The sequence below is a fragment of the Cheilinus undulatus genome, linkage group 3, assembly GCF_018320785.1.
Source record: "Cheilinus undulatus linkage group 3, ASM1832078v1, whole genome shotgun sequence".
Classification (NCBI taxonomy): Eukaryota; Metazoa; Chordata; class Actinopteri; order Labriformes; family Labridae; genus Cheilinus; species Cheilinus undulatus.
The window spans coordinates 22784315-22797884 of NC_054867.1; positions in this window are offsets into that span (position 1 = coordinate 22784315).

Genomic DNA, 13570 nt, shown 5'->3' on the forward strand with positions numbered 1-13570 from the left:
TATAGCACTGGTTTGACAGAACAGATGAATAAATGGAAGGGCTTTTTGTAGCTCATCATAAAGTGCTCTAACAAGTTGAATTATGTGTTCAGTTTTTTTTAGCATGCAAGTTTTTGGCTACTCTCCTTGTACCAGCATAAAAGGAGAATTGTCTCATAGACTCGGCTACATTAAGTAGCGATCTGCCCTCTGTCAGCGACATGTTACTAAACCTTTTTCTAGTTGACCTAACTAACGTTCAGCAAGCAGCGAACAGCTTGTGTGCCATACAGCAAAAACATGAACAGACTTTACAGCTCTGCATATTTCTTTTGTTCTCCACACATTACTTTGGGTACGTGTGAGTTGCACACTATCCCTCTAGCTTATGACGAAATTGTAAAGCAGAAAAAACATGATTTCTGCTCTGCAACACATTTATGCTGTTCAACTTCTGGCTCAATGTATGGAGCAGAAACCGGAGCATCAGCAGATGTTCATTCTAGTTTGGATCCAATTGAAGTAAATTCCTTTGAGAGTTCACCTCTCCCTCTTCAGGTGTGTGAGAACCACTTTGAGGAATTTGACAGGCCCTGCTTTAGACATGGGCAGGGTGGAGCAATGCCCCCTCCCATGTGCTTTGACCACCCTAGTAAATCATCCTACTTTTGAGATAAATGAGTAGTATTTATTTTTTCTACAGTGATTTGACCAGTCATGAGCATGCCATACTAGGAGTCTGACTGGAGGGTCCTGTCACAGAGGAACTGGATAAATTGGTGGGATCAGTTATTTCTTTAGTTAGTATAACAAAACCCGAAAAGCACTCAGAGAGCACAGACCTCCACCATTAGCCCTATCTCCCAATAGTAAAGAATCCTTTAAAAACATCCCTGGATCCAGACGGTGATACGGATCACTCCCAAAATCTAATTCGCCGATTACTCCGTCCCCGGCGGGGTGGAGACACGGTGAGGTAAACCACTGGCTTCGCTACGTGTGAAAGTCATGGCAGAGGGTGAATATTCCTCTATCCCTCCCAGCATTGTGAGTATTCTCACGTATTCTCGCGTCAACGCAGAGGGCTACGCGTAGCTACGCCGTTGACGTGACACAAGCATAAATCAGGCTAAACATTGATGCTGTGACCATTAATGCTGCACAGGTCCTAGATGCACCCCTGTAAGTGTTTATAGCAAAGTGCTAATTTTCAACACCTGTCCAAATCAAACAGTTTGACCAACAAGTTGCTGGCAAACCTTGTATCTCCATATTTCATTTGTAATTTTTCGTTCAGAAATCCTTGCTATTGGTCACCATTGGCATCCGTCAATGGGCTTAACCAATTTCAAAGCAATGAAAAATTGTGAAAAAGAGGCTGAATATGACCATTCAGTGTTACATTAATTAAAAAAATACAGCTTTTTTTCATTTCCTGAAAAGTGATGATTTTGGAGATACAAGGTTTTCACCCAATGCCTTCAAAATACATATATTTAGAAAAAACGATTTGGGTTTTTTTTCTGTTCCAGCTCCATGTCCATCTTCTTCCTCGTATCTGGGGTCAGGTCACAGTGGCAGCAGGTTAAGTAAGTCGACCCAGACATCCCTCTCCCCAGCAACATTTTCCAGTTCTTCCCGAAAGATTCTGAGGCATTCCCAGGCCAGATGGGATATATAATCCCTCCAGCAAGTTCTGGGTCTGCCTCGGGTTCTCCTTCTAGCTGGACGTGCCTGGAAGACCTCCACAGGAAGGCTCCCAGGAGGCATCCTGATCAGATGCCTGAACCACCTGAAGTGGCTCCTTTTGACATGAAGGAGCAGTGGCTCTTCGAGAATCAGGATGTCCGGACTCCTCACACTATCTATATTTGTTCCCTTTTTTTGTTCCTTAACCCTGTGATGTTTTATTTGGGTTAAGGGAAAGTGGATAGGAAAGGACTTAGGAAGTAAACTGACACCTAGTGAGTAAAATCAAAGTGGAGGGGAGAAACAAGGGCAAGAGAAAAAGCAGAAATCAAACACAAGGGATTGAAACAACAAAATAAAAAAGGAAAGAAGAACAGAGAAACAATAAAATGACGGAAAAATTGGAAAAGCACATAGTACTGCACATTACCACAGTGTGTTGTATTTCAGCACAGCTGAGTGGAAGTGAGGAGCTTTACAAACCCTCCTAAATCTCTTCAATCAACTTCCCCTGTCAGAACAAACTGGTTTACTTTCAACCGTTAATCCTGCCCTCAGAGTAAGTGAGAGTTGTTGGCATGTTGGCAGGTGTCATTACCCATCAGCCCACAGGGGTGAGGAATACACAAACAGGAAGTAATAGTATTACACTTCTTCCCCTCAGGCTGTAAATTCCTGTCAGGTCTGCTGGAGCACAGTTATTGTTATTATTATTATTATTATAACAAAAGCAAGCGTTTGTTCACAGGCTGCAGCTGCAGCTGTTACCCCACACAGTGAAGATTAAAACAAGAATCACAGTCATTTTTCTAAAAATTTCATATATCTAATTCTACTTTCTGAGAAGATTTGGGGAGGTTTAATATTTGGATGAAGTGAGGAGAAGTGATTTCCCTTGAGGTGGAGCTCCAGGCTGGTAGAAGGAGAATTGCTGGTTGATTAATCCAGCCAGAGTGAACCATGTGTGGGTAAGCGAAGAACAGGGGGAGCCCCCTTCACAGGCTCCAAGGAAGAGATCCATACTGGGGGAATAAGTTAATCCCATAATGACTTCCTAAGATGGCGGAGTTGGATTGGCTTTCTCAGCTCAGATAAGACCGGGAAGGGGAGAGAGAGAAGGAGGCATAGAGAGGTGTGAGAAAGAGGAAGGAGAGCTGGATAACTCCTGTCTACCCCGGGGCCGTGTAATTATACCTGAGGATGAGATAAATGTCCTTTTAAATACACTGCCTTGCATACACACCGGCACACAGGTAATGTATAGTTGTTCCAGACCTTGGGCATTTCTCCACAAGTCTCCAACTGAGTGAGTGATTTCTCTAAACTGCACCCTTGGGCCCAGTGAGCCAGCCTGTCAGGAAAGGAGGGGGCTCACATTTGGTTAACTTCCCAGTGCAGAAAAACATACACTCTCATACACACAGGCACAATCCAGGGAGTGTGGGCCAGTGACGGTCTGAGAGGGAAATGGGTGATAAAATCCTCATTTTCTTTCATTGCTGGGTCGTTTGTCTTTGTCGTGTAGGCGGCTCGACTGTCATGGAAATGTTGGCCGGCAACTGAGAGCTGAGTCACGTCAGGCGTTCATCGATCATTTGACTGTTTTCTGTTACTCTCTCGTTCGGTCTGTCACTCTAACTGTCCCACAATCTCTCACTTGCACAAACTCAATAATCAGCCCATGAAAACTGACCCCATATTACCTTTCTGTATTTCTCTCCCCTGAGAGGAGAGAAACCTGCTATTATATTTAGGTTAAAGTCAATAAGAAGTTTATGGAGTAGAAAGCAGTATTGATGGATTTTTTTTAAAGACATAAGCTGATGGACAGAATCCAGTGTGATGTGTCGCTCTGTTTGGGATAAATTGATGACATACTTTCACCGTCCACTTTATTAGGTACACCTCTTTAATTGCTTGTCAACGCAAATGGCTAATCAGCCAATCATACGGCAGCATCTCAGTGCATTTAGGCATGTACATGTGGTCAGCTATCTCTAGGGTTAACAGAGAATGGTCCAAAAAAAGGAAAATATCCAGTGAGCTGCAGTTGTGTGGATGAAAATGCCTTGCTAATCACAGAGAAAAATGGGCAGACTGGTTTAAGTTGATAAAAAGGCAACCGTAACTCAAATCCTTACAACCAATCTGTAAAAATTGTTTTTCCTCTCGTCTTGACGGCTGAGTTAACAAAGTTTGCAATTTTACTTTAAAAAATCTGCATCTTGTTATTTTCTGCAAACTGGAGTCTCATTAATGGAAATCACAAGGAAATGTGTGTCATTTTTGGGTTTATGATGCTGAAGTAAGCCAGGCTTCCTCTGTGTGGCTTACTATTTATTGCTGAATTAAGAGTCATGTTAAACAGAGAGAACAGTGCTACTCTTGGGAAAGTTATGTACCAAGAAATAAAGACGTTTATTTTAAACATATATCGGTTCTTTAATGCCAACTTCAGGAAGTTGACCACCATCCTAAAGGACCTGTTGACCAGCTATGCACTCGTAACTTAGGTTGTATCATGGTTTGGATGTTAGGTACATCACTTAGTAGAGTGAAATGCCCAAATTAACTCAAATATACTGTAGGATCAACAACAGAGAACTCCCTTTAGGGGCAAGAAGTGATTTCTATAGAGAAGAATGGTACCAAAAAAGTCGTGTTTGAGCTGGTTATAATCATGCCAAGCATTCAAAGAGAGAGAAAATACACTCTTTATTCTAAACCTACTTTTATGTCCTGACAGTAGGGAAATATTCAGGCAATATTCACTGTTATTGTGGAATTATTTCACAACATAAATTAAAAAAAGGCCTCCGTCTAAAGCCTGGACAAATAATACTAGACCGTGATCATACGTAGTCCATTTCCACAATGTAGTCTTTTTTTTTCATACAGTTTTGTCATAGTTTAGCACAGCAAACTCTGATCTTACCTGTATTTCCTCTGCTGATGTCTCTCCAGCCTCACTCATTGTGACAGGAAATCCAAGAGATCCAGATCATTTGGTTCTGCTCAGTAGAGCTGGTTGTTTGGCTCTTTATTTATTTACAGTTTGGCTTTTTGAATTTGGATTAAATATTGTCAAAGGATGGGGGAACGGAAACTGGCACTAAAACGGAAGCTAGCTACATTGGCTTACATAAAGAGTCGTTTCGTAGCACAGGCTTGTTCATGAACGGTTCATCATTACTCAGTCCCTCCCTCCTCAAGATTTAATCGGTTTATAGCACATCACGGTTTCTATTAAAAACATTTTTGTGACAAAGTGAGGATTTCTTTTATCTGTTGAAAGGGCTCAGCCAGCCTCTTAGCTCTGTACGAGACTTATCTAGACTCTCTATCCCTTCATCTTGCTTGATGACACTAGATGCTAGGAGGTCTACAGGACTGAGTCATTTAGGATTTTGATTGTCTCCATGGTAAATCTGTCAAACTGTGGTATGAGAAAATTTCATCAACAAATGGTGATGCAAGTATATGTTAAAGATGACAAAGCATTGTGATAACTAGGTGATAACTACTCTACATCCTAAACCTACAACACCTGTTAGAGAGTAGGTGCAAATTTATGCTGCAATTCAAGCTACCTCAGTACCTTGCAGTACCTTAAATGCCAGTAGCATAAGCTAGATCTTACATTCAAACTAGCCGATGTTTGAACTTCAGCATAGCTGAGGCCTACTGTATATCATTATGCCACAAATGTAGCTGATGAGTTGTGAGCTGGGCACAGAGGATTACTGTTTGCGTTCAGCTCAGCACCTTTAACATAATATTATGTAATTACTGGCCCTGTTGAACAGCAGGCTTTGACAGTTTAAGTTTCAATTCTGCAACAATTTTAAAAAGGCTCTTTCAAACTGTTTATTCTCTGATTTAAGAGTGAAGGATGACAAGGACAAACTTAACAGAGCTTGAGGAGATTCAGTAATGAAGGTGAATAACAGCTGAAGAAATGTAGCAACATGTGCAGGGCTAAGGCTGCAAGCACTACTGCCCACATGCACTTACATGAAGGTATTAGGAGAATCAAGCTTTCTCTGCCAACATCAAATTCCCCATCAGCATGTTATTGTGAGAATAGGCTTTAGATGATTGAGCTGCTGTTATAGTCTCACTGGCTTTATTGGTTTGCATCAGCTGTCACGTGATAAAATTAACCATAATCAGAAGTAATAGGACTGCTTTTGTCTTTAAGATTTCTTTCAATATTTCATCATGAAACCCATTCTTTTGTACACCAACAAAAAAGCACATAAAACTGGCAACAAATAAGCATATCTGGAGAGCAGATCAACAATTTGACAACAGATGCACAAGAATCTGCGAGAGACTAAGTCTGGTTAAACACAGATACCCACTGCTAGTGAGTCTTAGCACTGTTATCTCTGTTTAAGCGTGCCTTTGGAATAGTTCCACCATTGTCCTACTTGCCGCTTGTTTCTGGGTTTGGATTTCCAACCTGTTCACAAAATCTGATGTCAGTTCGAGGAGAGTGTGTATTTTCATTTACTATGCCTTTAAAAAATCTCCAGCCCCTTTGGAATTCTACCCTTTTGGTCATATATATATATATATATATATATATATGTTTTGCACATTTATCATACTTAAATTTTTGGATAATCAAACCAATTTTTATATTTCACAAAGACAACCCAAGTAAACACAAAATGCAATGTTTGAATGATTATTTAATTTTTTAAGGGGGTGGGGAAAATCCAAACCGATCTGGCCCTGTAAAAACTGTGAAAAAGTAATTGCCCCCCTTGTTAAATCATGAGTTAACTGTGATTAACCACAGATTTTGGAAAGCTGAGTTCAGTTTCACTGGCCACACTGGCATGATGCATCTGTGGTATAAACCTTACTTTAGGTGGTGGTCTAATAAATTTGTTAAGCACTGTATGTAAAGTGCTTAACAAATTCATTAGGCCACCTGTCAGATTTGTCTCAAAGACCATCCAGCATCATGAAGTGCTTTAATGCGGACTCTTTCATTTTCAGTGAGCTCTCCACGTTTTACCATTTTGAACAGAAATGAGGAATTTCAAACTGAATTCACCTTTTTATAGCCAAATTTGAGCCAGCTCACTGGGCTTCCCTGAGAAGTCAGAAATGAATCAAGCATAATGTTCAACCACTAAAACTCATTTTTCTGTTCAGGAGTGCAAGTAAATAACTATAATTTGACATATTAATTAAGAAATGATAATGTGCTTCACTATTTTTCTTTTTTTTTTTTTTTGTAAATCAGTAAATTTGAAAATTCATGGATAACAACAATAATTATATTTTAGCATTAAAAATATCATTTGGGTTAAAGAGCTTCTACATATTGGTGTATCAACCATTGCAGAAACATAAAAAAGGATTTTGGTAATTACCAATGCTGTTAATTTAGGGCAGCTGTGGCATAAACCTTACTTTGGTTAGGGTTAGGGTGGTCTAATAAATTGTTAAGCACTGTATGTATACGTATGATTTTAAATTTGTTTTAATTTGTGCTTCTTGGGAAAATTTGATATTTAGTTTTTACTGTTATCAGGATTAATAATGCCAAGAAAGTTGCAAGTACAGAAGAACTGATACGTACCAATAAAAACTCATTTTAATATTTATCCCCAACTAACTTTAAAAGTGAGACATCTGGGTATGTGTGTCATGAAAACTTTCTCAACATAATTTCAGAATGGTTGCGCAGGAGTAGCACTGGAGTTTAGTCTCTTTTATAAGCAAGATCAAAATAAACTTATATTATTCTGAAATTATCTTGTTTTCCTCTTTTTTCTAATTTTTGTTAAAGAAAAAAAGTTATTTTGATTCCGTCATCAGTTTGTTGAATCGAATCAGACCCAACTGAATTGGATTGGATCGGACCGAATATTTCTCTAATTTAATGAATTGTCAGAGAATCGAATCATAGCTTGTGAATCGAGGATTCGAATCAAATCGAGATTCACACTCCTAGTAAAATCAAGAGAAAACACTTCATCAAATCACTCAGGATTAAGGAGTTGTGACTGGTGGCAGAGTTACAGTTCACCTCAAGATCCTTTACAGCCAGCCTGTTTCTAACATTCAACAGTTGAAGTCGATGGCGCCAAGGATGAAAAGATAATCAGTCATGACTGTTCTCCAGCTGCGCAGGTGATGGACAAAAAGAGAGTTGGAGGGTTGGTTTCACAGCTTACATTAATACCCTTCTTCTCTTTATGGCTCTCCCACACACACTGAACCTCACACACCTACACTGAAAATCTCCCACTGGAATCCAGCAAATCAGTTCCTCTGCCTGTGCAGGTGAGTGTATTTGCCATTCAGCATCTGTGTATGTGCGGTGTATGTGTGTGTGTTAGGGTGAAGACTGAATACCTGCGCTGTTCAGCTTGTACAGGATGACTCAGCAGCATTTGGCCCCCACGGGAACACACGCTGCCTGTTAGCGCTCGGCTAATAAGACGCCTGCTTGAGGTGATGCGTCACCAGCCTACCTGAACACTGCAGAGAGAGAAAGAGAGAGAGGGGATGTAGATGTAGCTATTAAAGAGAGGGAAGTGTCTTGAAGATGAGTGCACCTGTCTCAAAGCACAAGCTGCTGCTCTCTTTCACTTTCTCTGAGTGTATATAAAATGAAGAAACAACCACTCATATATCCACATGCTATATATTGAAGCACACCAATACATCATACTGTCTTATGTTTTGTTGATAAGAAGGGATCCCTGTGTAGAAATTTTTTTCTATCGCCTTGTATCAGTCTATAAAAAGGAAAAATGAAAGATTTTGTCATCATCCCTGTTTAAGTCAGCAGAATAACCTAACTGTTGCTGAATCCTTCATAAAGAAGACATATAGGACTATTAAAAATTAGAGGTCACAGGCATACTGGACATTCATGTTGTACAGGGGAAATAGTTAGCTTAGGGCAGGTTTATGTACAGAGATACCAGGTAAGGTTTGGTCGTTTTACTTGAAGTACAGTAGGTGCACAAGTTATGATAAACTTTATGTGTTGCTCATGTAAATATGAGATTTTATAATACATGTGTTTTTTGGCTTTACATCTTTATTGAGATTAGACAATGGATAGGGCTCTTCTCATGTTGGAAGGTGAACCTTCAGACTGGTCTAGGGTCTTTAGCACTGTGGAACAGGTTTTCATTGAGAATATCTCTGTACTTTGCTCCATCTCTTAACCCTGATCAGTCTCCAAGTCCCTGCTGCTGAAAACATCCCCACAGCATGATGCTGCCACCACCACGCTTCACTGTTGGGGTGTTTTTATGCAGGTGATGAGCCTCTTTAGAATTGAGGCTGGACAGTTCAATCTTGGTTTCATTGGACCAGAGAACCTGTTTCTCACGGTCCCTTAGGTGTGTGTGTGTATATATATATATATATATATATATATATATATATATATACACAAATATAAATATATATATTTTTTTTTTTTATTTATTTATTTATTTATTTATTTTTTGCAAACTCCAAGCAGGCTTTTGTGTGTTTTGCACTGAGGAGAGGCTTCTATCTAGCCACTCTGCCAGAAAGCCCTGATCAGTGAAGGGCTGCAGTGATGGTTGTCCCTCCGGAACTTTTCCCTATCTCAACACAAGATCTCTGGAGCTCAGTCAGAGTGAACATTGCTTTCTTGGTAACCTCTATTAGATTCTTGGTTTTTGCTCTGATATGCATCGTCAGCTGTGAGCACTTCTATAGAGAGGTGTGTGCTTTTTTCCACAGGTAGAATCAAATCAAAGTGTAGAAGCATCTCAGCAATGATCAAGAGAAACGTTAGGCATCCATCCATCCATCCATCCATCCATCCATCCATCCATCTTCTTCCGCTTATTCGAGGTCAGGTCGCGGTGGTATCAGGTTGAGCAAGTCAATCCCTCTCCTTGGCGAAACTTTCCAACTCCTGCTGGGAGATCCTGCAGCGTTCCCAGACCAGACAGGATATATAATCCCTCCAACATATTCCGGGTCTTCCCTGAAGTCTCCTCCCAGCTGGATGTGCCTGGAAATCTCCAAAGGAAGGGGTCCAGGAGGCATGCTGACCAGATACCTGAACCACCTCAACTAGATTCTTTAAATGTGAAGGAGCAGCAACTCTACTCTTGGTTCCCTCTAGGTGTCTGAACTCCTCAACCTATCTCTAAGGCTGAGTCCCACCACCCTCCAGAGAAAACCCATTTTGGCAGCTTGTATCTCATTCTTGCAGTCATTACCCAGAGTTCATGACCATAGGTGAGGGTTGGGAGGAAGGCTGCCCAGTAAATCGAAAGCTTTGCCTTCTGACCCAACTCCCTCTTCACCACAACGGCCCGGCAAAAACCCCCGCAGTACCGTTGACACCAGACCAATCTGCCTGTCAATCTCACACTCCCTTTTGCCCTCACTCATGAACAAGACTCCAAGACTCTTGAACTCCTTCACCTGAGGCAGAGACTCACTCCCCACCTGGATGGAGCAATCCGCTGTTTTCTGGCAGAGAACCATGACCTTGGACTTGGAGGTGCTGGAGAGGCCCCATGACCCCACATTCCTGCAGTACACCTCACATGACCCCCTGAGAGACATGATCATAAGCCCTCTCTAAGTCCAGAAAACACATGTAGACTGTATGAGAAAACTCCCACGCTCCCTCAAGAAGTCCTGCAATGGTAAAGAGATGGTCCACTGTCCCATGGCCAGAATGGAGTCCACAATGTTTGTCCTCTATTAGACACCTGTTGCAAAGGGTCTGATTACCATTGTAAATGTGATATTTCAGTTTTTCATTTTTAAAACATTTTCTAAAAAATTATAAAATCTTGTTTTCACTTATTCATTATGGGGTAATGAGTGCAACTTAATGAGAAAAAAAAATGAACTGAAATGGTGGTAGCATCAGGCTGAAACCTAATAACATTTACCTTTATCATACTGGCACAAGACAAAAAACAACTCCCACTCAACATGATGCTTATTTTACCTGATGTGAATATACATTTGCTAAATGAATATCTGAAGAGGATAAGGAAAGAGGCATGTTAATATGGAAACAATATGTGACAAATCACAACTTTGATTATCCAACATCCTATGTTGTCGTACTCGAGTCCTGATTCGAGCTTTAACTTTGAGCTTTCAGGACTTGAGGATGAAGAGAGGACTCGAACCTTTTCTTCTTAAGACTATTTTATTCTATGATATTTGTTGTTTTTGTGTGAGAAAACCCCTCATAACTGATCAGTGTTCACACAGCATCTGGCACGTGCGTTCACCTGCATGCGCCCTATGTGTGTCTAACCTGCTGTCTGTAGAACCAGCGGAGAGAGAGCAGGAGGAGGGGCGAGCCTGGGTAACAGAGAGAGGAGCTGATAGTAGTTTAAACCTGTGGCTCTTCTCTGTACTCCAGCCGTAATCTTTACAAGAAATTAGGCTAAAAATCAGCCAGCCTACCTTTGAATCACTGAAAATCTCCATCAGCTGCTCAGACTTGTCACATTAGCTGCTGTTGTACAGTAATCCTCCTCAGTCTTGGCCAGAAGGATAAAAACTCTTAAACCTTGTAGTGAGTCCCGTTAGTTAAAAATATCAATCCAACGTTGAAATCTGTGTTAACATCGGCGATGTTAACGTTAAATTATAATGTGTTTAAAGACAGCTCACATATTAGAGTATGGAAGGGGGATGAAGTTAAGACCTTTTTATGATGTTTTCAAATTTCCCATGGGGAAAAATTGGAATTTTAGTTTTTAGTGAGAAATCTCAGCCATTTTAAAGGAGGAATATTTAGTATAAGATAGATGTAAAGCAGTGGTTTTCAAAGTGTGAGGCGGCGCCACAGAACTTCAGGGGAGGCGCGGAACCATAAACCAGAAAAAAAGGTGATTTGCTTTGCTAACTTCTGCTGTGCATGGAGCAAAATGGATAGGCTCATAGTTACTTTAGGGACTATGCTATAGAGTCAACTATTCAAGTTAGGATTTTCCTGCATTGGTCCCAATGATGCTCAAGTCATAGTGTTTAATTTGCAAAGATGTACAAGATGACAGCATAAGGCTGTGTAAACCTTGGGGTCATCTTAAGACTGAGCAAAAAGTCTAGTGACCAAAACCAGGGGAATTTTTAACAGGAAGTGAAATGAATTTTGGTCACTGATCAGTACACCTGCACTGATCAAAAGCAAGAATGATCTGCTATTATGCAATCCTGTATCAACTGTACAAATAAAAATGTATAGTTCCCACTAAATAAGAGGAAAAAGCAGATGTTTAAGGACATTTGCAGACCAAAATTTCAAAAATATATTAATGTTAAAAATGTTTAAAGATAATATAAATGTTTGAAGTTGTATTGTTTTTCTTCTTTTTTTTTAACCTTTATCTTTATGTGGGTGAGGTCCACTGAATGAATAATTCCTCTGGTGAATCAGACTTGACTCGGACTTGAACACTAGGGACTCAGGACTCGACTCAGACCTGTGAAAATTGCAAAAGCCACTTTCTAAAGTAAAAACCTTTTGGATGATCATTTCAGAGCATGGTTTCTCTCCATGCCAAGCAAAAAAAAAAAAAGGAAAACAAAAAACTGAAGTGGTGAACGCCTTTGCAAATTAAAAAAAAGTGGATGCCATACAGTGAAATTACTCTCCACATCCTGGTTGCTGGATTTACTCTCCATTATGCCTCTCTGCTCAAATCAATAAAAAGCCACAGTGGGATAATGGACAGACATCATTTAAGTGATAAAACATTCACACAGGCTGTAGACAAACCTATGGAATCTGTTCATTGATAGTTTAGCAGAGTAGACCCTAAAGTAATGTTAAAATTAAGTGAATTGTTTTTTCCCATGTTATGTTTGACATCTTTTTTGTATGATGGGTCATCGTAATTAATATGACTGCACGCAAGGTTCACATAAAACTGGAACTAACTTTGAGTATCCTGAGTCAAGGCTAAATCAGGGATCAAAATCCCAGTAGATATGCAGTTTGTGATATAATCAGACCAGCCTTTCTGGCACCAACAATCATGGCATACTCAAAGTCTCTTTAATCCCCTTTCTTCCCTATTCTGATGCTTGCTGTGAACTTCAGCAGATCATCTTGCTCATGTTTATATGCCTAAATGCACTGGTTGCTGCCATGTGATTGGCTGGTTAGATAGTTGAAGGAGTTGTTCAGGCATGCCTAATAAAGTGATCGGTGAGTTTAACATGCAGGATCTGAACTATGCTGAATTCAGTTAAAAATTCAAACCAGAAACAGTCTGGTTATTCTGACTTTTGTTAGAAAAGCCCTTTTAATATGAATTAGATCAAACTAATGGGTTGTCTAAAACCCTTTTGATTATGTTACCTCTGGTCATTTTTGCCACTTTTAAACAAAATGCATCAAACATACTGAAGCCATGCCTGATATGACTCATCCCTACAACAATAAAACAAGGATTCAGATCTAAGAAAAATGATTTTTTTTTCTTTAAACTCACATTCATGTCATGTCGGGTTTCTTCAAACACACCAACGCACAGAGATGCACGGACACATCAAAAGACAGGCTGAAAACAGATGCACATACACACTGTTGTTGTCTTGAGCCCACTGGCGATGTCTGGCACTTCCATGGACGTTTTTTTTTTTTTTTTTGTGCATGTGTGAACAACACTCTATAATGTGCTGGGTGGTTTGAGGTCAGACTGAGGATGACTATTCATAGTGCAGACATGATCCAGCTATCCAAGTATCTTGTCCAGTAAGGCACAAACCCAAGAACTCGCTAACACTGGCCTCATTCTCACTGCAAAGAATCATGAGATTAGAAGAAAGAAACAGATTGCAGTGCAGCTGTGGAACAATTAAACTTTTTTGGACAGTGGATTGTGAAAATAACAACCTCTGA